The sequence below is a fragment of the Quercus suber genome, unplaced genomic scaffold (genome assembly GCF_002906115.3).
Source record: "Quercus suber isolate HL8 unplaced genomic scaffold, Cork oak 2.0 scaffold_279, whole genome shotgun sequence".
NCBI classification, from domain to species: Eukaryota; Viridiplantae; Streptophyta; class Magnoliopsida; order Fagales; family Fagaceae; genus Quercus; species Quercus suber.
This window is the reverse complement of record NW_027069735.1, coordinates 34,655-57,203: the sequence shown is the minus strand read 5'-3', so window position 1 is coordinate 57,203 and position 22,549 is coordinate 34,655. Positions and strand designations below refer to the sequence as shown.

At 39.3% G+C, this 22,549-nt stretch overlaps 1 non-coding gene across 1 annotated transcript; it reads left to right on the top strand.

Moving 5' to 3' along the window:
- The first annotated feature begins 2,415 nt into the window (after window positions 1-2,415).
- On the top strand, window positions 2,416-21,779 carry LOC112028423 (uncharacterized). Its single transcript, XR_010632323.1, has 4 exons — window positions 2,416-2,810; window positions 2,921-2,986; window positions 20,704-20,756; window positions 21,691-21,779. It is a non-coding gene; the product is annotated as an uncharacterized LOC112028423 (transcript).
- The last annotated feature ends 770 nt before the right edge of the window (window positions 21,780-22,549 follow it).

The following is a 22,549-nucleotide window of genomic DNA, read 5'->3' as shown; positions in this document are numbered from 1 at the left end:
ATACCAGTGGATGGTGTTGAGGTTGACGAGCTTTGCCCACGTCGTCTCCTCGGGCTTTGACTTTGAAAAAATTCTTTCAAGGAAACTGAATTCCTCAAGTGTAATTTGGGGACGCCGTCGAACTGCATCAAAGAGGACGGATGTTAGAAACATTATAAAAATTATTAAACTGCACGGAGTCATTTACAACGGGCCATACCGGATGGGTTTAAAATGCCCCAAACTGTGTCGACGGGCATGAAGTCCGTCTCCCCTGGATAACACATCCAATTATCTCCTTCTATGAAAAAGTAGCGGCTCTTCCAGTCTCTATTTGAGTCCGAGGTTTCAAAAATAACTTTCAGGACGGGGCTCCTAGGGACGAAGCTATACATGCCCCTCGACTTGTCTATCTTATCCGGACGGTAGCAGTGGAGGAACTCTTTTATCGTAAGCCTTCTCCCACCATCCGACATGGCTCCGTACAGAACCTCCATCGCGATGAAAACTCTCCAGGCATTAGGAGACACCTGGCTGACGGATATACCTAGGTAGTTTAAGAGTTCGCGGTGTAACGAACTTAACGGAAATCTCAGGCCAGCCTTAAGCACCTGTTCATACACACTTACTCCGTCAACTCCTTCGTAATAAAATTTTTCTGACATGTAGGGTAGACGGAGTGGGATGTGGTCTGGGATTTGGTAACGGGCCCTAAGGGTGTTAAAATGGCCTTCCTTGATAGTAGATGTGAAGGCGTGTACCGTCTACTCTAGGAGCATGATGAACTCCCTAAGTCCATCAGCTCTCACGACGGACCTAACTATTGGCTCTTCGTCGTCAGCTGAACCCTCTTGTATTTCGATCATCTCCAAGCCCTCATTTGTTGAGGACGAGGAGGATGATGACGGACTACTCTCCTCGCCCGGGGCGTCGTGGTCTTTGGGACCTGACGGGTATACCTCTTCATAATCCGCCCCGTCACGGACGACCGACTGATTACTCGACGCACTAGACATGGCCTACAGGTAATGACAAAACCTAAGACTCTGACGGGTTTGGAAAGAACGACGGGCGCATAAAGTGTAAAAAGAGATAAATAAGAGCTAAAATTAAAAGAGGACGAATAGGAAACAACTCACCAGAAGATCGAAGTAAGCAAGATGTGGCAGGCGACGGGTATGTGAGTGAACGGACTGTTCTCTGACAGGTGTGACGGACTTGCTCTGACAATTTCTTCCAGCAACAAGTGGAAAAATGAGGGGCGGAGGGGTCGATATTTATAAAGGATGTGCACGGAAGACGAAGCGACACCTTGTTTCAAAACAATGGCCATTGACAGGATGACACTTGGCACAGCTCATTAATGTGTTAACTCCTGATCCAGCAATGTACGGAGGGAAGTTCACGGATCTAGGTGTCATGAAAACATGATTGAGATTTTAAATCCGTCACCCCATGGGTCCGTTCTCTTATGCATGACGGACCCATTGGGTGAGGGGGCAACTGAAAGGGGAAAATACGCGCTAGGATGCCTATTGTGATTGTACGGGCTGGCTACAGTCTGCGAACGTAAGAATAGACGAGCCCGTCATTTGCACGGAGCCTTATGTGGACGGATACGGACGGAGTGAAGAAAGATGGGCTGGTTGGCCATGGGCCTGTTGGACCCCTTAGTGGGAATATTTTGGCCCATTCTCGTAAGGCCCTAAACAGAGTCCTTGCGCTACTTGGACTCTAGAAATCTCATGTATTTGGTAAAGATCTTCCCTATAAGGAGAAGATCTGTCCACCACGTTTCGGACTCTAAAAAGGAGGACTCCTACAAGGAAAAGACTTAGATGCCAAGTCTAAGAGGAAAAACTTTCGACTACTATAAAAGCCCCAATACTCTCATCAATAGAGGTACGCATTATTTACCCTCTCTAGCACTCTAGAGTTATGAGAATACTTTCTGACTTGACCTTCAGAGGGTATTTGGCCGGCACCACACCGGTGCCTTTTGATAAGTTTTCTCCTTTGTCTTGTATAGGTTAACATACGAGCGTGAAGGCATTGTGTGACTCACTGGTGAATTCCTCAGCTTCATCACTTTACTTATTTCTTTTTTGGTTTTCAAGAAACATAGCTCCCTTCTCATGAAAGTAACTGAGAGTCCTTGCACAGATTTTGATATATATGTACCTCTCTTTTCTTTTTAAAATTTTCATTTTGTATTTTGTTTTCTTAAGTAATCCAATTTATTACTGGTTATTATTCTCAACTGTATTCCCATCATTTACAGTGGTTTTTGGTTTTAAATATTCCGTGTGTTGTGTGACCAGTAACTATTATAAATTATTATGAATGTGAAAATGTAACTTAATATTGTTTTCGAGGGCCTAGTAGATAAATAAAGAGGTGGAAATGGAACAAAAAATTAAAAAAATTATATAAGTAAGTTTTGGGTTTCACGAAAGCCAACGGCAGCAACCCCATTCCCTATTAAAACCGGTTTTCCTCTCTCTCTCTCTCTCTCTCTCTTCCCTTCTTTTTACAGCGAAACCTCCATAACCACACGCTCCAAGTTCCATTTCGGCCTTGGAGGGAGACCCGAGCCTCCGTTTGCCCAACAGAGACCCGATTCGGGTCCCTTGAGGTGAAGGTTTTATTAGCTTACAGAATCAACGGTCCGACCTTAGCTCAGTTGGTAGAGCGGAGGGCTGTAGTCGGGTCAGCCCCCAGCCAATCCATAGGTTGTTCCTATTTCCATTTCCTCTTCAAGATCACAGCTCAAAACCCATAGCCAAGCCAGAAATAGCTTCTAAACGGTATTAGAAGCATTTTACAAAATGGTAAAAGCCCAAATATTTTTGTTGTTAAAAATTTAACATTCCTTTCCGAAAATTTCAATATTATTCCTCTGTTATCTGAGCTTGAATTAAGCTAATTGTTGATAATGTAGGCGAACACGCTGCGGTTGTACTTGACGTGCATAAGGAATACTCTCGAGGCTGCCATGTGTCTCCAGGTTACAGCTAATAATCTTCTAGCGTATCGTTTCAAATTCTGAACTTTGGTCTGTCTTGTGTTATCTACGTATTACATAAATTGTGCGGATTTAATTTGATTGATTATTTTTTAGTGTGTCGAGTCCCACATTGTGTGTTTATTAGGTGGATCTTGGGTTTATAAGTGATTATGAGGAATCTCAATTGCAACTTAACTAGTCCTTTTGGAGAATAAGCGTAGTAGATGTGGTTAGCGTGTTCCTCAGGTTGTTATAGTTGCTTTATTTTATAAGCTTATCGCTAGAAAACATACATTTGTGTTCATTTCCTTCACTTATGTTGAATGCGTGATAGAAAAACATTTCTGCTCTCTTTTATTTTATATTATCCTAGTTTGTTCCTTCCATTTGTGCAGACAAGGTTCTTCAAAAAGTTAGGCTTTCTATAAGTTCCACCAACATTAGAAGAAACCTTTGGTGTTATGGAGTCACAAGGATAAGTGTCTGTGGGGTGTGAGCGGCAAAGTCTAGGGTTCAAGTCTTAAATTAGGCTAGTGATATTATTGTTTTGGAGGTGAAGAAGACTTGTCGACTTACATCTTATGCAACCTGCAATACTTATCATGGAGTGAAACAAGATTTCCCTTGTGACTTGTTTGTAAGTTCTGTGTGTCTATGACACCTCCTTTTCCCCACCCCACATTCCCGCCCTCACCTGCCACCACCTCTTTTTCCCTTCTTACCATCGTCAAATCCTTCTTCTCCTCTTCCTTTTTGTTTTCCACCACAGTTTGGTTTTTTTCCCATATCCTCACTTTTATCCCCCTCCTTCAATTTTGCCTACCCCATCCCCACCACCTCCACCACCTCAGGTGTCTAGGCTTTCTTTGCCTAAAATGCCTAACCATGTACCTGTCCCACACACCACACCAAATATACCCACCATAGAAACCTCACAAAAGATCTCTCCTACATCTCGATCTTCAGGTCAAGGGGGCAGTAATAGGTCTTTTCACATTCATGCAAAATTATTTTCTTTTTCTTTTGATGGGGGGCGGTTTGATTCATATGCCTTGCATGAGACACACTAGAATGTTAAAAGCTCTATTTGAGTTGGTCATAGAGGCATGGAATGGATTCTTAATTGTTTTGCCGATATTCGTGATTGGGAGCCAGGACTTGATGTCCATTGTAAGAGACTCAGGGAGGATGGGAAATTGATAGAGTTTTGTGGTAGATCAAATAAGGCTGGCCTCTTCGTTGCTATATCGGTTTTTTATGGTGGGGTGCGGAGAGGTTGTGTTATGATACCAGCAAGTCTCAATCGCGTTGGCTGGTCTTTGATCCATAAAGAACTAAGGAATTTTTTTATTTGGTGCAAAACTTGCAACTATGTTTGGGGCACTTTCCAAGAATTTTGGTGGTGATGGTTAGGTAGCTGGTGGTTGCCGGAGTGGGAAAAATTTACCTGTTTATGGTAACCAGTAGAAGTCAAGGATTTTTGAAATATGGGAGCCATGTTTGGAAGTAACGTGATTCATGGAGATACTACAGTAAATGTTTCAATTATAAATGGCAGACCCACACGGGTATTTAATTTTAAGTTGAACCTTGCAAATTTGGCTTTAAGAATCTGCAAGCCTGAGGGTGGGAGACGTGTGGTGTCTTGTTTGGATAATAAGGCTCTTAGTTGACCCAATGTTTTAAGTGGTGGGCTTGAATTCTTTAAACCAATAGTTGGGCATGCAAAAGCTCAACCTGTGGCTTCAGCTAGCCCAAAAGGCAAGGGCTAATTAGACCAGCCCAACCCAATACTTCTAAGTGTTGAGAATAGACTTTCTGCGTATACGAAGGTGTTAGGCAAGTGTTTGAGAGGTAGTGGACTACTAGTAGGTGGTGATTTTGAGTCACCGGTGAGCAAGGTAGCGCCGGATCGAGGTAAAAGCTCCTCTACCTTCACCGATGCACTATCTTTCAAGGTGGGCAGGTCTCCTTGACGGAGCGGTGAAAGTGTCGGAGGTTAGCTATTATGGGTTCACCGGTGAGGCAGTGGGTTGTATGGGTATGGGGGCCGATATATCAGATCCGATGATTATGGGCTTGGGTCCAGTGGCGGCGAAGGAGATGTCAATTGAGTCTAAGGCTGTCGATTCTCTTCGTCTGAGTCAGTGGGTTGATTAGAATCAGTTTTTTCCTCTTTCGGATTTGGGTAATGAGATGATCTTTTGTTTTGGAGAAAGGGATGCTTTAACGGAAGTATCAAGTGAAGGCGGAGATCAACAGTCCAATCCCCAAGCTGATTTTGTGTTGCTGAGGTCCTTGAATGAGGCTGAGTTGCTACAAGATGGTTTGAAGCCTCTGCTACTTCAGTGGAAACACAATGGCATCAATTCTACTGGCCTTTTTCATGGGGAGGAAGAGAGCTGTTCCCTAGATTGTCCACCATTAGCTAGGTGGGATCCTAACGAGCAGAGGGAGTTAGTGGCGACCCAAGAAGTTGAAGAGGGTGAGCTTTTGGGGTCAGAGGTGATAAATTCCAAATGGGTGGTGAGCCTGATGAAAAGTTTCTGTAAAATTGTGGGTTTTCCTATTGTAAAACATGAAGCTCAATGTTTGGCTTTGTTTCGTCTTCTGGAACAAGACTGTGTTGATGTGGTTAATTCTAGGTCTTCCAAGGGACCAATAAACTCAAGGCAGAAAGGGCTTAGAGAATTGAGAGGTCTGATTTCTACAGTTAACTATGATGGGATCCCTGCTAAAGGGAGGAACCGAGGTTCTTTAGCTGGTTTAGGGGCAATTGCTAGTTTTAAATGAGTTTACGACTTTTATCCTGGAATGTTAGGGGATTAAATAATCCTCAAAAGTGAGAGGTATGTAAGAATCTTCTTAAGGAGTGGAAGTGTGATGTTGTTTGCTTCTAAGAAACCAAACCATCTTCTTTAAACTCTTTTGTAGTTCGGAGTCTTTGGGGTAGTCAATTCCTTGACTAGGCTGTTTTGGATGCAGTGTTGTAACGGGCCCCCCACCCCCGGGGGGGGGTTCTACTCGTATGGGACAAGAGGGTTTATGAAAAAATTGATGTTTCTAGAGGTCAGTTTTCTGTTAATGTTTTACTAAAGGGGGTTGTGGATGATCTTGTATGGGCATGTACAGGAGTTTATGGTCCAAATGATGATAACCAATGGGGTGCTTTATGGGAGGAGCTTGCAAAGGTGCACTCTAGGTGGAATATGGCATGGTGTTTAATTGGGGATTTTAATATTATTCGATACCTGAGTGAGAGATTTGGTTGCGAGTCTTTTAGCTCGGCTATGTTTGTATTCTCGGATTTCATTGAGGCTAACAATCTTGTTGACTCTTTTACTTGGTTTAGGGATTCTGGGACAGGTTGTATGTTAAGAATTGACAGGACATTGGCTTCGGTGGATTGGGGGGTCATTTTGGGAATGTATCTCAAAGGGTACTTCCTCGGGTAGTTTCGGATCACTGTCCACTCCTTGTGGAAGTTGGTGGAGTCAGTAAAGGTCGTAGTGCCTTTAAGTTTGAGAACACGTGGTTGAAAGATGAGGGATTTGTGGAGAAAGTTTGGCAATGGTGGAATGGGGATTGTTTTTTGGGTTCTCCTAGCTTTATTCTAGCTAGAAAATTGAAAGCTCTCAAGGATGATTAGAAGAAGTGGAATAAGGAGGAGTTTGGTGATTTGGCATCTAGGAAGAAAAGCCTTTTGTCTGAGCTTTTGGGTCTGGATGCTAGAAAAGACTTGTGAGGTCTTTCACATGAGGAACAAACTCATTGTACTCAAATTAAAGGTGATATTGCTCATTTAGCTTCTTTAGAGGAGATTTCTTGGAAACAAAAGTCTCGAGTTTTGTTTGTTAAGGAGGGTGACAATAATACTCGTTTCTTTCACCGGATAGCGAACTCCTATAGAAGAACTAATCACATTAGAGGTATAGAGGTGGATGGTGTCCTTTATGAGAATGAGGTGGATGTGCGTTCTTAAATGGTTCAATTTTATCAGGGTTTGTACATGGAGTTTGATACATGGCGCCCTACTATGGATGGTTTGGAGTTTGCTAGCATTGAAGAAGATGAGCAAATCTCTCTTGAAAGGGATTTTTCTAAGGAGGAGGTGATACAGGTCCTCCAAGAGATGGAGGGTGACAAAGCTCCTGGTCCTGACGGCTTCACTATGGCTTTTTTTCCAAAATGCTGGAGTGTTGTGGAAAATGATGTTATGGCCTTTTTTGATCACTTTCATAGGAGTTAAGAGTTTGAACGGTCTTTGAATGCTTCTTTCCTATCTTTAATTCGTAAGAAAAATAATGCACTGAGTATTAAAGATTTTTGTCCTATCAGTTTAGTGGGTAGTGTCTATAAGCTTTTATCTAAGGTGTTAGCAAATAGATTGAGGAGGGTGTTGGATAAACTCATCTCTGAATTGTAAAATTCTTTTGTTGGTGGAAGAGAGATGTTAGATTCAATGATTATTGCTAACGAATGCTTTGATAGCAGACTGAAGTTTCGTATTCCAGGAGTGGTTTGTAAGTTAGATATTGAAAAAGCTTATGATCATGTGAATTGGGATGTTTTATTCAATCTGTTGGAGAGGATGGGTTTTGGGGTTCAATGGAGGAAAAGGATAAAGGCCTGTGTCTCTATTGCTTGTTTTTTAGTTTTGGTTAATGGATTTCCTACTGGTTTCTTTGGAAGTTTTCAAGGTTTAAGACAAGGTGATCCGTTGTCTCTTCTTCTTTTTCTTTTGATCATGGAGGTTCTTAGTAGGATTTTGAAGAAAACTAAGGAAGGTGGTTTTCTTCGGGGTTTTCATGTGGGACTTGTTAATTCTACTAGTATTGTATTTCACATTTGTTTTTTGCTGATGATACCATTCTATTCTGTGATGCTTCTAGGGAGCAATTGCTTTCAATTAGGTTGGCTTTGACTTGTTTTCAATCCTTTACTGGTTTGAAGTTGAATGTGGGGAAAAGTGAGATTGTCTCTATTGGGGAGGTAAGTAACATTCAATCTTTGGCTAACATTCTTCAATGCAAGGTGGGCAGTTTACCTATGACATATTTGGGTATGCTCCTGGGTACTTCGTATAAGACAGCCTCTATCTGGAACCTTATTTTGGAAAGATGGAGAAGAAGTTGTCGGGCTGGAAGTGTCTTTATTTATCAAAGGGTGGTAGGCTCACCTTGAGTTTGTAGAAGGGCTTATGGGTGTGGGTTATGGTGAAGTATTAGTGAAGGGTGGGAGAGATTTCTAAGCATTTCACTTTTGTGGTGAGAGATGGTTCTCATATTCTTTTTTGGCATAATAAGTGGATTGGGGATAACTCTTTAAAAACTCTTTATCCTCAGTTATTTTTGTGTTTAGCTAATAAGGAAACTTATATTTATGATGTTTTAAGTCCTTAAGTGGGTGGAAATGACAAAGTGTGGAACTTAAGATTTTATAGGGAATTCAACGACTGGGAGTTACCAGCTTCTTATTCCTTTCTTCACTTGATCCAATCTCAAGTTCCTAGGGGTGGTGGAGGTGACAGTCTTTGTTGGAGCCTTAATGGAAGTGGGAAATTTGACACTCGGTCTTTTTATCATAAGATTTGAAATGTTACCCTTCTAGTTTCCCTTGGAAGGGCATTTGGAAAGTAAAGGTTCTTAAAGGGTGGCATTTTTTATGTGGATAGCAGCCCATGGCCAGATTCTCACTTTAGATAATCTTATGTTTCTTGGTCTCCCCTTGGCAAATCGTTGTTGTATGTGCTGTTGTAACGAGGAATCTGTGGATCATCTTCTTATTTTTGTTCGTTAGCTCATTCTATGTGGATGCATATGATTCAGTTGTTTGGGATTGATTGGGTCGTGCCAAGTTCGGTTGTAGACTTACTTTATTGTTGGCACCATTGGCTTGGGAAATATAATTCCGATATTTGGAATTTGGTACTAGGCTGTTTGATGTGGATTATTTGGATTGAACGTAAGTAGCGTTCTTTTGAGGATTTTGAGAAATCAATGGCTCAATTGTTAGATTTGTGCCAGCTGACTCTCTTCGATTGGTCTCGGTGTTGGGGTCTTTCAAATTGTTCTACTATTATTAATTTTCTTTTGTCTCTTAGAATAGGATGTTGATTCCTTTATTTCTTTTTGTCGCTGTGGTTCTTTGTTCACTACCGTGAACTCTTTGTACCTTTTTTTCTCTTCTAGTAATAATATTTCTTTCTTACCTATAAAAAAAACAAAAAAACTAAAACCATTCAAACTAGTTCTTGAAATTCATAAATCATAATGTGATCCTACAATGAAGTAAAAGCGACATAGAACATATTGTCCCATCTCAACACCATGGGGGATTATGTGCTTTTCTCTAAAAAGGCACCCTATATTACCGGGAAAAAAAGGGACCTTGCAGATCATCTCTGGAGCCAAGCCCCATAATAATATATATATTTTTTTCCTTCCGTTTGAAAGTGCAATGAGTCCTAAAGCTATCAAAAATTCAAAAGTTGAAATCACCTTCAAGGTAGATTTAGTTTTATTGATATGTTGGTAAAGCGTCAGCCGTGCTCCTAAGCGCAAAAGCCTCTTGGAGCTTTGGCACAAAGTGCAAGTATGTGTTTGATTGAAGTGAAGCGCACATTTTTTTTTTTAAATGTAATAAATTTGAAATTAATTATTAATTAAAAACATAAATCAATAAAATGATAAATTAATCATATAAAATTGCAAGATAACATTTTATATTATTCTCTTGTCCACCAAAATATACACAAGTATGATATTTTGTAACGACCTAAGGAAAAGCGCTAGTCACATCTGCGTTATACCTCAAAAGGATTAATCACTATTGAGACTCCTTGTAGTTGTTAATAAAGCGCAGATCTGCCTAGGAAATACTTGATGTGGGACTCATCACACACCCACACACATCACACAATCAATCAAATTGGGACATCACAATCTCCCCCACTTAAATCCTTAACGTCCTTGTTAGGGCCTACTTTGTAGAGTAGTGTCTTCGAGCCCACATGGGGTTATCAAACCTGGGTCTGATACCATATGTAACGACCCAGGAAAAATGCTAGTCACCTCAAAAGGATTAGTTACTATTGAAGTTTTTTGTAGTTGTTAATAAAGCCTAGATCTACCTAGTAAATACCTGATGTGGGACTCATTACACACACACTCACATCAGGTATTTAATAGGTAGATTTGGGTTTTATTAACAATTACATGAAGTCTCAATAGTGACTAGTCCTTTTGAGGTATAGCGCAAATGTGACTAGCGTTTTTCCTTGGGTCGTTACATATTTGATAGCCATAATCTAAATGAAGACAGAGTTTTGGTTGGTGGGGTTGTGTATTTGTGGTTTACTTCTAATGGGTGGGTCCAAAGGCTCCTGCTGATGCAGGAGGCAATGAGAAGATAGATTTATTTTATTTTATTTTATTTTAAGTGTCAAGGGCAATTTTGTAATTTCATAATACTTTGGAATGGGCTATGCCAATTGTCCATTAGATCTTCTTTTGGGTGTTATTTAAGTTTGGTTATTTAGTTGGGCTTAGTAGTAAAAGCCTAAGGAGTCCAAGTCCAAGTCTTATTAAGGTTTTAAGAAATCCTAGTTCAATTAGGATTAGGTATTAGTCTTCTATTTAAAGAGTTGTAATACTTTCCTATTGAGTTGATTGTTAATGAATGTTTTCAGAATTTAAGAGCTATGCTTTCTTTTATGGTTTGTGTGATGCAACCTTCTCTGAGGTGTGAAGCCAAGGAACCCTAGGTGTGGTGCTTAGGAAGTCTAGGTGTGATTCCTAGAATTTATGTATTTTCTTTAATTTTACCATTCACGGTTACTATCCACATCACTATTCACAGCAATCCAAATCTTGTTTTTAACATTTGTTTCATTCTGAAACCCTATTAATCCTTGTCCCCTTTGAAACCCTTCTAGTACCTATTATTTTCTAGCCTATTCCCCACCAAAACCGAACCCTAATTCTTCAAAACCCAAGCTATACCAGATCTGCCCCTAGTGTTCTAAATTAGATTTTGTTGTTCCCCCTTGTCCTACGTCACCTGCCTTGGTGAGGTTCCACGTCATTAAAAAAAAAAGATCAAAATGAATACATGAAATACATGATTGAATCACAATATACGCCAAAATGCAAAGGCTAAAAAGCTCTAGACTATTAAGCAATCATTTCTATGCCTTACAAAAGCAATGCATTGCAATCCTAAAAATATATAACCATCATCCTCACTAAGCACAAGGCCATTATCATTGTCATCACAAGATTTGTAACCCTCATCATCTTCCTCATCTACTTCTTTTAAATTAATAGTCTCTCTCATGAAGAGTATGTTGTGAACTAGAACTTTAATTTTTTTGCCCTCCCTAGTGATCTCATTCTTGCTTGATGAGGATGAGCTATATGTGGAGAAGGGTTCTGAGTGAGTTTTCTACTTCCTAGAATTTGTAAAAGGGTGGACAGTTGTACTTAGGTGCCTGATATCATACCATAAAATTGACTTTTGTATAAAAAATCGATGGGGTATATTAACAAGATTAAGATATGAAGGCTACATTTCACATTTGCTTTAATTTTTTTTTTCATTTGAGACCATTTGTACCAAAACTCATGGGCACTAGCATCCCAAATTAGCCATAATTGATGGCTACTCTGATAGTTTGATGTCTTTATTGCTGGTAGTAACAGAACATTTGTTTACACAAGGTATTCTAGGAATATCTTTTGAGGTTTAACCTTGTTTTGTCACTGATTTTGGCTCCTTATATCCTTGCCTCTGTTAAACAGATAGTGATAGTTTTGCTATAGAGTGGTGTTATATGTGTAAAAACTCTGGAGAGTCTGTGGATCACCTTTTGCTTCACTACAGACTTGTGGAATATGGTTTTTATCTTGTTTGGTGTTTAGTGGGTTATGCCTTTAGGAGTATTGGATATGCTAGCTTCTTGGCAAGGTTGGTTTGGGCGCCATTGGAATAGAAGGATTTGGGAAGCAGTTCCTCATTGCTTTGTGTTGCTTATGGTGAGAGTGGAATGCTTGAAGTGATGGAGGAAATTGGTGAAAAGGAAGGTTTAAAAAAAAAAAGCTAAGTTGCTTAGAGAAAAGAAAGAATGTACTAGCTTTACAAGAGACACTTTGGAATAATACCTCACAGGTAGAGATTTCTTGGATTCAAATTCAACTAGTTACAATGAGGGCAGCCTTGCTTATTTATAGTTACATAAGTAAGCTGTTGAGTTGGTTACAAGAACCTACCATGTGGTTGCCATGTGATTGGCCATAGCTTAACAAAATTCTCGAACTAATTGATAAGCTATTGCACTTATCATTAACAATTTTATCAACTAACTTTCAGTTATAAGTAAATGGAAGTACTTATCATACAACATAAGCCCTAGCAAATAGCTAGCTTTAAAAATGAACTGCATCAGGATTGTCCCTCTTTGGAACACACTTGTCCTCAAGTGTGGCTAGTTGTAAGCTGATCTGGTGCATGATAGGGCAGCGCTACCAAGTGATGCACATTGAAACTTTTGGAGATGTGCATATGATCTCGTACTTCCACTGATTTGCATTCTCGTTAGTTGCTGTATCAAGCGATGCAGCCAGAGATTAAGGATTGTTGTTGCTTTGTGTCAAGGCTGCAAGTATAAGCAGCCATGTAGATGTTCTTGCATCCAACCTTCTTCATTTTGACCATTGGTTTGGGGCTAGCTTTCCTCTTCTTTGGTTGCAATGTGTAACAATCTCCTTTCTTGTATAAGTTGAATGTGTTGCTCCTTCCACCTGGAATGGTTTGATATGGACATGATCTTTCACACCCAAGTAAGAGATGGCAAGCATCCATGGTTGTCACATCACAAAGAACATAATCTTGAAAGTGATTAATTAAGAACACTAAGCACTTTTTTGAATCTCTAATTTCACCTCCTTTCTTGAAGTAAAATAGTTTTTGTGGTTGGGGCTGGTCTTGATTCTTCGATTCAAGATTGTTAAAAACTTCTTATGACACCATATCCTCGGAACTACTACTTCTAAGCCACTTGTCATTCTCCATTTCTTTATTTGGAACTTGCAAGACGTTTGTTAATAATGATAAATCCTCTTCTTTCTTTATATGAGCATCTACTTCTTCCATGTACAAGGATTCTAATGTGGCTGTTGTTTAGGCTTAGAATTGATAAGGGAAATGAGAGTTGCTTAGAACAAGGAACAAGGTGTGACAAAACCTTCTTAAGAGAAATCCATCTCTTGAAAATAACACTAAGCTAATCTATGTAATTGCATTCAAAACTAATCACAAAGCAACTACAATCTGGTACTTATACTAGTTGTTTAGCATTGGCAGCCTCTAGATGCTTGACAAGTGTCTAAATCCTATTGGCTAATGCTTAAGCAATCATCTAACTAACTAACTAACTAGTAACAAGAGGATTAGGATGCAACAAGGCATCAAGACTCCTCCCTCTTAAGAGGCACTTGACCTTAAGTGCTCTTGGTTGCCACAAGTTTTGTATGAATTTCTAGCTTTCTAGGATGATGCAATTGCCTTTTATAATGAGGTTGCTGTTGTTGGTAGTGCACCAAAGGCTGCTACTCCTGCACAACGAAGTCCCACTCAATTGAACCAACCTTCATCTTGACCGTTGGCTTGGGGTTTACTTTCCTCTTCTTTGGTAGCAAGTAGTAGGGCTGTACCGTCTTGTAGATAATGTGCGCGCTACACCTTCTACCATGGATGGTTTGCCTATCATGTCGACATGGTCTTCCACTTGCAAGTAAGAGATGACAAACATTCATGGTCTTCTTATCATAAAGAACACAATCTTGAAAGCTATTGATTGGTAAGAACCCTAAGCACCTTCTTGAAACTCTAACTGATCATACACGGACAAGTTCTTGATTGCATTTCGTCTCTTTATTGCTTTCAATTGGCAATATGCTATCACTCACTTCTTCTTCTTCTTCATATTGATCATACATAGGTGCATTCATTAGCATATCTTCCTTGGGTGCTTTCAAGGTATTATCAAAGATCAAAGTTATACCTTCTACTTCAATCCCTTCCATCATCAAGGATTTTCCTTCTGAGTGCATGACTAACTTCCACTTGTTAGGGGCTTCATAGACTTGTTCTCCACAATTGTAACATTTGAAAATTCCATTGCTTGTGCTATGTTTGCATGTAATGGCTGCATTTGATAAACCAGGTACTACATTAACAGAATAACACTCTAATGCATTTCCTTTGTCCTTCTTGGTCTGCCAATAATCATTCTTATTTGGCCAAGATTGCTGCCAAGGACATGCACTTGCTGGTACTTGGTTTCTTGAGGCTTCATATCGCAATGACTTCCTATGCAAGTTTGCATGTAGTTAAAAGGTAGGAATTTCTTTTGTAATTGTCTCTGCATTTTGAACCATTCTTGTATGTTCCCTTTTTCCATTATCACTCTTTGGACCTGCAATTACTTCCACCAAAAAAATGCCTTGCCCTTGAGTTTGTTTGCTACCAATTTCACCTTCTTGTAGTTTGGTACCTCATGGAAATTTTAGATTCTTTCCACTTGGTTAAGCTAGTCCACGAATTCTTCATGATTCAATCTACCATAGAACTCAGGTAAGTTAACTCAACCTTGAAGTTGGATTCCCACTTTTGCTCATGATCCCTTGGCTCTAGAATAGGAATTTGCCTTCCATGTCTTATCCTTGGGTTATAAGCAAAAGGGTCCTCATAGTCAGTGTCTTTTTGAGAAGTGTCTCAGTGCCACTTTTCTATGTTTGATCTCCAAGAAGGTCATTGCAATCAATATTATAGACTTTCGTCCCATAAGTCTAATGGGTAGCCTTTATAAACTTTTGACTAAGGTGTTGGCACATAGACTTCACGGGGTTTTGGATTAGTTGATATCTTTTGGATAAGTTGATATTTGCTTCATAGAATTCTTTTGTTGGAGGGAGACAAATCCTAGATTAGGTTCTAATTGCCAATGAATGCTTGGATAGTAGATTGAAGAGTGGCGTCTTCAATGTTATTGTTAAGCTGGACATTGAGAAGGCTTATGACCATGTGAACTGGAATGCCTTATTTTATCTTATGGAGATGATGGGTTTTGGGGCAAGGTGGAGGAGATGGATTAGGGCTTGTATTTCTACAGTTAGATTCTCAAGTCTTGTGAATGGGTCTCTTGTGGGTTTTTTTGGGTAGTTTTTGTTGTATTTGCCAGAGGATCCCTTGTCTCCATTGTTATTTTTCTTGGTTGTGGAGGTGTTGAGCAATTTGTTGAAGAGATCAGAAGACGGTGGTTTTCTTTGTGGTTTTCGGGCAGGGTCTCATAGACATGGAGGTTTGAAAATTTCTCATCTTCCTTTTGCTGATGACACTATTTTGTTTTGTGATGATTTTAGAGAATAGTTATTATACATACGAATGGTATTGATTTTCTTTGAAGCTATTACGGGCTTAAGAGTCAATGTTGGTAAGAGTGAGATTTTGCCGGTGGGTGAGGTTGGGAATTTGAATGTCTTGGCCCGTGCTTTATGCTGCAAGGTGGGTAACTTGCCCATGACTTATTTAGGCATGTCGCTCGGGGCCTATTATAAGGATTCATCGATATGGAACCCTATCATAGAAAGATGGAGAGGCAGCTCTTTGGTTGGAAACGCCTATATCTTTTGAAATGTGGCAGACTTACTTTATTAAAAAGTACTATCTCTAGTCTTCCCACCTATTTTTTATCCCTGTTTACTATTCCCCAAGTAGTGGCAGCTAGACTAGAAAGGATTCAAAGGAATTTCCTTTGGGGAGACTCTAATGGTTCGTTTGGATTAAGGGAGAGGGAGGGAGAGTAGAGTAGATTTATAGCTTATTTTTAGCTAACTCTATTTTTTTTTTTTTTTGATAGGTAAGAAAACTTATATTCAAAAACTATTGGAAGCAAAATAGCACCAGCACGACGAAATACAAAGAAGGAGGAAAGCGAAAACATAAAAAACAAACATTACAAGGAAAGAGAGCTAAGGAAAAGAGGAAGAGAGTCACTAGATGTGAGTCCCCAAGCCCTAGCCCAATCAAACAGAGAACCAGAAAAGATAGCAAGCATTTGGTCCTCAGATTTATCCAAATCTGCAAAAGTCCTCCGATTGCGCTCCTTCCAAATACACCACATCAAACACAATGGAACTAAGTTTCAAATGTTAGATGAATGTTTTCCCAACCAATTCCACCAAGTAAATAGAAAATCTGACACCGTACAAGAGGAAACCCATGAAACCCCAAAAATCTTAAAGACAAAGCACCACAGTTGATAAGCCTTTCCACAATGTAACAACAAATGATCCATTGTCTCACCACAGCAACGACACATAATACACCAGTCAACAAAATCAAAGCCTTTAAGCCGCAAATTATCACCCCTGAATCCTATTCCATGTGGCTGTCCAAACAAAAGAAAGAAACACGCCGGGGAGCCTTGACGTTCCAAATACCTTTCCATGGAAAAACAACAGAAGAAGAACCATGTAGCTTATGATAATATGAGCGCATAATAAAATCCCCATTTTTAGTCAATTTCCATCTCAACTGATCACCAACATTCCTTGAAGGTAATTTGGTTGCCAAAAATCGATAGAAATCAACCACCACAACTGCCTCCCAATCATTAGGACCTCGATTAAAACGAACATCCCAAGTTCTCCCATCCCCTGCTCTTTGAGTTATCAAAGATGATTCTATGGAAGCCTTTTGTTTGCAGCAAAATTGTACAAGATTGGAAAAGCCGATTGGAGAGAAAGATCTCCACACCACCTGTCTGTCCAAAATTTCACTCTATCCCCCACCCCAACCTTATATTGGATATTTTTGTTGAAAACTTCCCAGCCCTTCCGGATACTTTTCTACAAACCATAACCATGAGCTCCCCTACCCAACTTAGAGGTCCACCCTCCCATTCTTCCTCAAATTTCAAAGCTATCACCCTCCTCCAAAGCCTATTCTCCTCAATCCCAAAATGCCAAAGCCACTTTCCTAGCAAGGCTTTATTGAAAGTAGTCAATTTTCTAATACCCAAGCCACCATTAGTAATAGGCATACACAACTTATCCCATCCCAGTAAATGAGTCTTAGCCTTGGTTTGGATAGCATTGATACCTGCTGCGCGTTTTGTGAGTTGTGTTTTCTCCCTTTTATTTTGTTTGGCCCGAATTTGATGATAGTGGGAGACAATTTTTACTGTGCATGAACAGTGTGACACTGTTCACGCACTGTTCACACATTAAAAATATTAAAAATGGGTCCCACGGTACTATTCATATATTTAAAAATTATTTTGCTATAGTGTTTTCAGCAACAATCAATTTTCAATAACTTTCAGTAACAATAAGTTGTATCCAAACAGACTCTTAGGGTCTCCCCACAGGAAATCCCTTTGGAGTTTCTCAATTTTGTTTGCCACATGAGTAGGGATGGTAAATAGAGATAAAAAATATGTGGGAAGGCTAGAAAGTGTGCTCTTAAGCAATGTCATCCTACCTCCTTTCGACAAATACAACTTCTTCCACCTAGCTAGCTTCCGATCGATTTTTTCCAAAATAGGATTCCAAATAAATGGGGACTTATGGGACGCCCCCAGAGGCATACTAAGGTAAGTCATTGGCAAGGCCCCAACCCTACAATCCAATATCTCAACCAAAGCATGCATATTATTTACCTCCCCTATAGGAACCATTTCGCTTTTAGCAATGTTAACTTTTAAGCCAGTCACAGCCTGAAAACAAAGTAACAGCAATCGAACATGTAGGACTTGCTCCATCTCTGCATCACAAAACAAAATAGTATCATCCGCAAACAGCAAATGTGAAACACTTTCCCTTCTGCCCCTCCTGCCGTCCACCCTAAAACCACTAAGTAAGCCTGCCCCCTCCATTCTCTTCTCCATTCTACTAAACACCTCCATCAAAACTAAAAATAATAAGGGGGACAACGGATCCCCTTGTCTCAAACCTCTAGAGCTACCAAAGAAGTCTGCTGGGGTCCTATTAACCAAAACAGAAAATTGCATTGTAGAGATACAGGTTCGAATCCAGCTACACCATTTCTTCCCAAAACCCATTTTCCTTAACAATTTTAGAAGAGCCTCCCAATTTACATTGTCATAGGCTTTCTCAATATCTAACTTACAAATCACTCTCGAAATCTTACTCTTCATTCTGCTATCAACACACTCATTGGCTATGAGAATTGAATCAAGGATCTACCTACCTCCCACAAAACTATTTTGAGATTCAGATATCAATTGATCTAACATCATTTTCAGTCTATTTGCCAAAACCTTGGCCAAAATTTTATATAGACTCCCCACCAAACTAATAGGTTTGAAATCACGAATGTTGGAGGCATCATTTTTCCTAGGAATCAAAGCTATAAAAGTAGCATTAAGAGATTTCTCAAACTTACAATGCTGGTGGAACTCTTCAAAGACTGCCAAAACGTCTCTTTCAACTACCCTCCAGCAATGATGAAAGAAGGCCAAAGAAAAGCCATCTGGACCTGCGGCTTTATCCCCTTCCATATCTCTGACCACTGATAGAATCTCATCTTTCTCAAACCTCCTCTCCAACCAGCCCCTCTCCAACTCCCCTATTTGATCAAACTCCAATCCTTCCACAAAAGGTCTCCACTCCTCAGACTCTTGATACAAAGTTTTATAGAATTGAACAATCTGAGCAACAACTTCTGCTCCGTCCTCATAAATCACCCCATCCACTTCTAAGAAACTTAGGTGATTAACCCTTCTATGAGAATTAGCCATCTTATGAAAGAACTTAGCATTATTATCTCCCTCCTTAATGCACAACATTCTCGATTTTTGCTCCACTCCTTTCCCCCTTCATCCAAATAGGCCATTAATATGTTTTTAAATGTCCTTTGGTTGCTTGGGAGAAGGTTTGTTTGCCGTTGGAGGATGGTGGTTCAGGGATCCAGAGGGTTAGTTTGTTTAACCAAGCTTTACATGGTAAGTGAATATGGAGTTTTGGGAAGGAAAGTAACAGGTTATGGCATCAAGTTATGGCAAACAAGTATGGTGACGCTAGAGGAGGCTAGTGCACTAGAATTGTAAGAGGTACTCATGGGTGTGGGTTGTGGAAGGGCATTAGAGGAGCAAAGAAGTTCTTTGGACAAATAGTGTATAATGTGGGGAAGGGTCATTGTATTAGTTTTTGGCATGATCCTTGGTGCAGGCTTACTCCTTTAAAGGAGCTTTTTCCTGATCCGTTTGCTTGTTCTTTGTCTAAAGAAGCTTGGATTTCTGACCTCATTGTATCTACTTCAGAAGGGGGAAGTAGGAGCTGAAATTTTCAATTCTGTCGAGCTCCTTAGGATTGGGAGCAGGAAAATGTTTGTTCTTTAATTGAGTCTCTTTATTCCTTTATGCCAAGGGGTGAGGGGGATGATAATTTAACTTGGAAGTTGACTAAGATAGGGGTGTTTGATGTGCGTTCTTACTATTAGTTGTTGTTTGGTCCTCTCATTGAGATTTTTTCTTGGGAGTGTATTTGGTGTGCAAATGTGCTTAAACGAGTGTCTTTCTTTTTTATGGACAATAGTTAGGGATGAGATACTCACCATTGATAATCTAGTTAAGAGAGGTCAATTCTTGGTTAATAGGTGTTGTTTATGTTGTTGTGATGGGGAATCTATCTTCTACTCCACTACACGTTTTTTCATGCATTATGGAGTGCAATTTTCGAGGTATTCAAAATTTAGTGGGTAATGCCGAAGACAGTTATCTCTCTCCTTTTTGCTTGGAGAAACTAGTTTGGAAAGCACCTGTCAACCATATGGAATATGGTCCCAACATGTTTAATGTTGTTGGTTTGGAAGGAATGTAGTACACGCATCTTTGAAGATAATGAGAGACCCTTAGATCTCTTAAAATCTCTTCTCCTCGGTACTTTGCTTCAATGGGCGCATGTTTGGGGTTTTACGAATAGTATTTCCATTTCTGAATTCTTGTACTCTATTAGATTAAGTTTTTGAACTTGTTGCATCTTTTCTTGATCAGAATGTTCACCATTGTGAATGTGATGTTCAATATTTTTGAATTAAAATTTTATTACCTATAAAAAAGAAAAAGAAAATAGGACTTGGCTAATCTATATTCAAAACTAATCACAAAGTAACTACAATATAGTACTTACTCTAGTTGTTAGGGATTGGCAGCCTTCTAGATGCTTGACTAGTGTCCAAATCCTATTGGCTAATGCTTAAGCAATCATCGGACTAACTAGCTAACTAGTTACAAGAGGATTTGGATGCAACAACATGAAATGCCCTGCATCACGAAGTTTTGAAGACCGTGAAAGAACTATCCTAGAACTGAAGATGTCTTTTGTTCCTTGTTTGGTGGCTGCCTTCATTGGGTTTCTTTTCTTTTTCATCTCTTTTAGATTTTATTGATTGTTGTACTCTATAAACATGATTGGTGGTCTCTGGTATACTCCACTCTTTTTCAATAAATTACTGTATTTTTTTTTTTTTTTTTTTTTTTTTTTTCAGATAGTGATAGTTTTCCTTGATTCATGGGAACATGCTTTCTTGAATTTAATGCTTTGGGCCTTTGTAAACCTTTTTCTTTAACTCAATTCTCTTTAACTTGAATTTATGTCTGATTGATCTTAACTTTTTCTAAATGGTGGTTGCAGAACTTCCCTTGTCAAGAAGTTGAAAGGCATAACAAGCCAGAGGTTGAACTAAAGTATGTTCTCTTGTTTCCATTTAATCTTAAATACTCTTTCTTGTTCTGCTCCTTTTAGAATAGGTTATGTTTGTAATAAGGAAATGTTTAGCTATTGGCAAGTTGGTGACATATGAAAAATACATAGAAAGTAAACACCATGTAAACATTGCCTAGATGGTTGCAGATCTTTTTAGCATTCTATTTGCCTTTACAGAACCATGGAAGCATTGCTTACCTTAAGCTAATTATTTGAGTTAACTGGAAAACTTTGAGTTTCTGAAGCAAATTATTTAGGACTTGGGACATATCTCTAGTTCAAATTTGACTCCTTTAACTATTTGCTTCAAAAATTGGTCCTGCCTTGTGAGTTGAAGCCATATTGCTGGTATAATAGAAAATACCTTTTTCAATAGGTTACAGACACACCTTGTGGGTCTTAAACCCATGTCCTCATCCTCCACCTTGCACTTACAAGGAGCAGAGGTGCCATTTCAATTAGAGCTCTTTGGGATATAAAATAAAATACATCACTTCAGAATCTCAAAAGCAAAGCCCCAGGCCCATCCACATTCAAGAGGACTTTCTAGTCTAAGAAAGTGTTCATGGTAACCATTTGGGTCTTTAGTAACTTGATTTTAAGTCTTATTATATTTAGTAGGAATTGTGGTCCATAAATTTCAAAATTTTGAAACTAGTAATGTGCTTACCATAGGACCAACCAGTCACTTTCAAAGAAATTTGGGTGGTGGAAAAATAGATAGAGGGGTCTAAATTGTTACACTTTAAAAATTGGAGTGTATAAAAAATGCAAATTTACTATATATGTGTGTGAGGGCATGCTGTGTGCCTATATATGTATTTGCCCTGCATTGATTGATTTGGTTTGGTTTTGCTCTTCCTGTTTATTATGGTATGTTACATCTAAGGTTTTTAATCTTCTCTATGTTTGCAGGACCAGTCCGGAACTTCTCCTAAATCCTGTAAGAACAATGTTGTTGACATTAAACTTTCTGCGTCTTTTTCCCTTTTTCCTTCTTAATTGTTGTTTTATGTTGAATTGAAGGAATGTTTTAAGTGATTAGCACTGCTGTCAGCAGTCCAAAGATTTTGTTGAAACTGTTACATTGATCTCTATGTAACCCTTCATGTTTGAGGAACTTAAATAAGTTTTAACTTTAACCTCCTTTGCTAGTAAACTTTAAGATGTGGTTTTGTTGTTGTTGGTTCTTGCATTGAAAAGAATTAATGTTGAGGAGAATTATTTTTTTGTGATATTTTCATCTTTTATTCTTTGGCAGTAGGGAAGACAACAGAAGGTGATGATTCTCTAATCATAGATGTCTCTTATCTGAAGTCATTATTTTCTGCTTCATCTCACAGTTGGCTATTCTTGGTTCACCATATAACTTTCCTACCTAATGTCATGTCACATTCATAAAAGTGTAATCTGTTTGGGCTACCTTATTGAAAGGAATTCTCACCATTGATCAATGATCTTAAATAGGTTCACATATGAAAGAAAGTTAGGCACCTTGTCTTGCATAAACTCTATCTTTTGTAAGTTTCTGTTATTGTGGCCTAGCCTTTGTATGTGCTGGGGTCTCAAGTTTAGAAGCCTATAGAGAATCAGCTAGGCGAGAGTGAGTCTTGGGGTCTGACGCCGTTAGTGAGATAGGTAGGTGAGAGTTCAAGTGGCGATGGGAAGTTGCTGATGAGAGCTTTTGGTGCTTTAGAGACCAGAAAAGACTCGGCGTCAAGTTGTATCTTTGCCGCATCTTTGCCGCGGTTAATCTCGATTCTGTCAAGGCTGA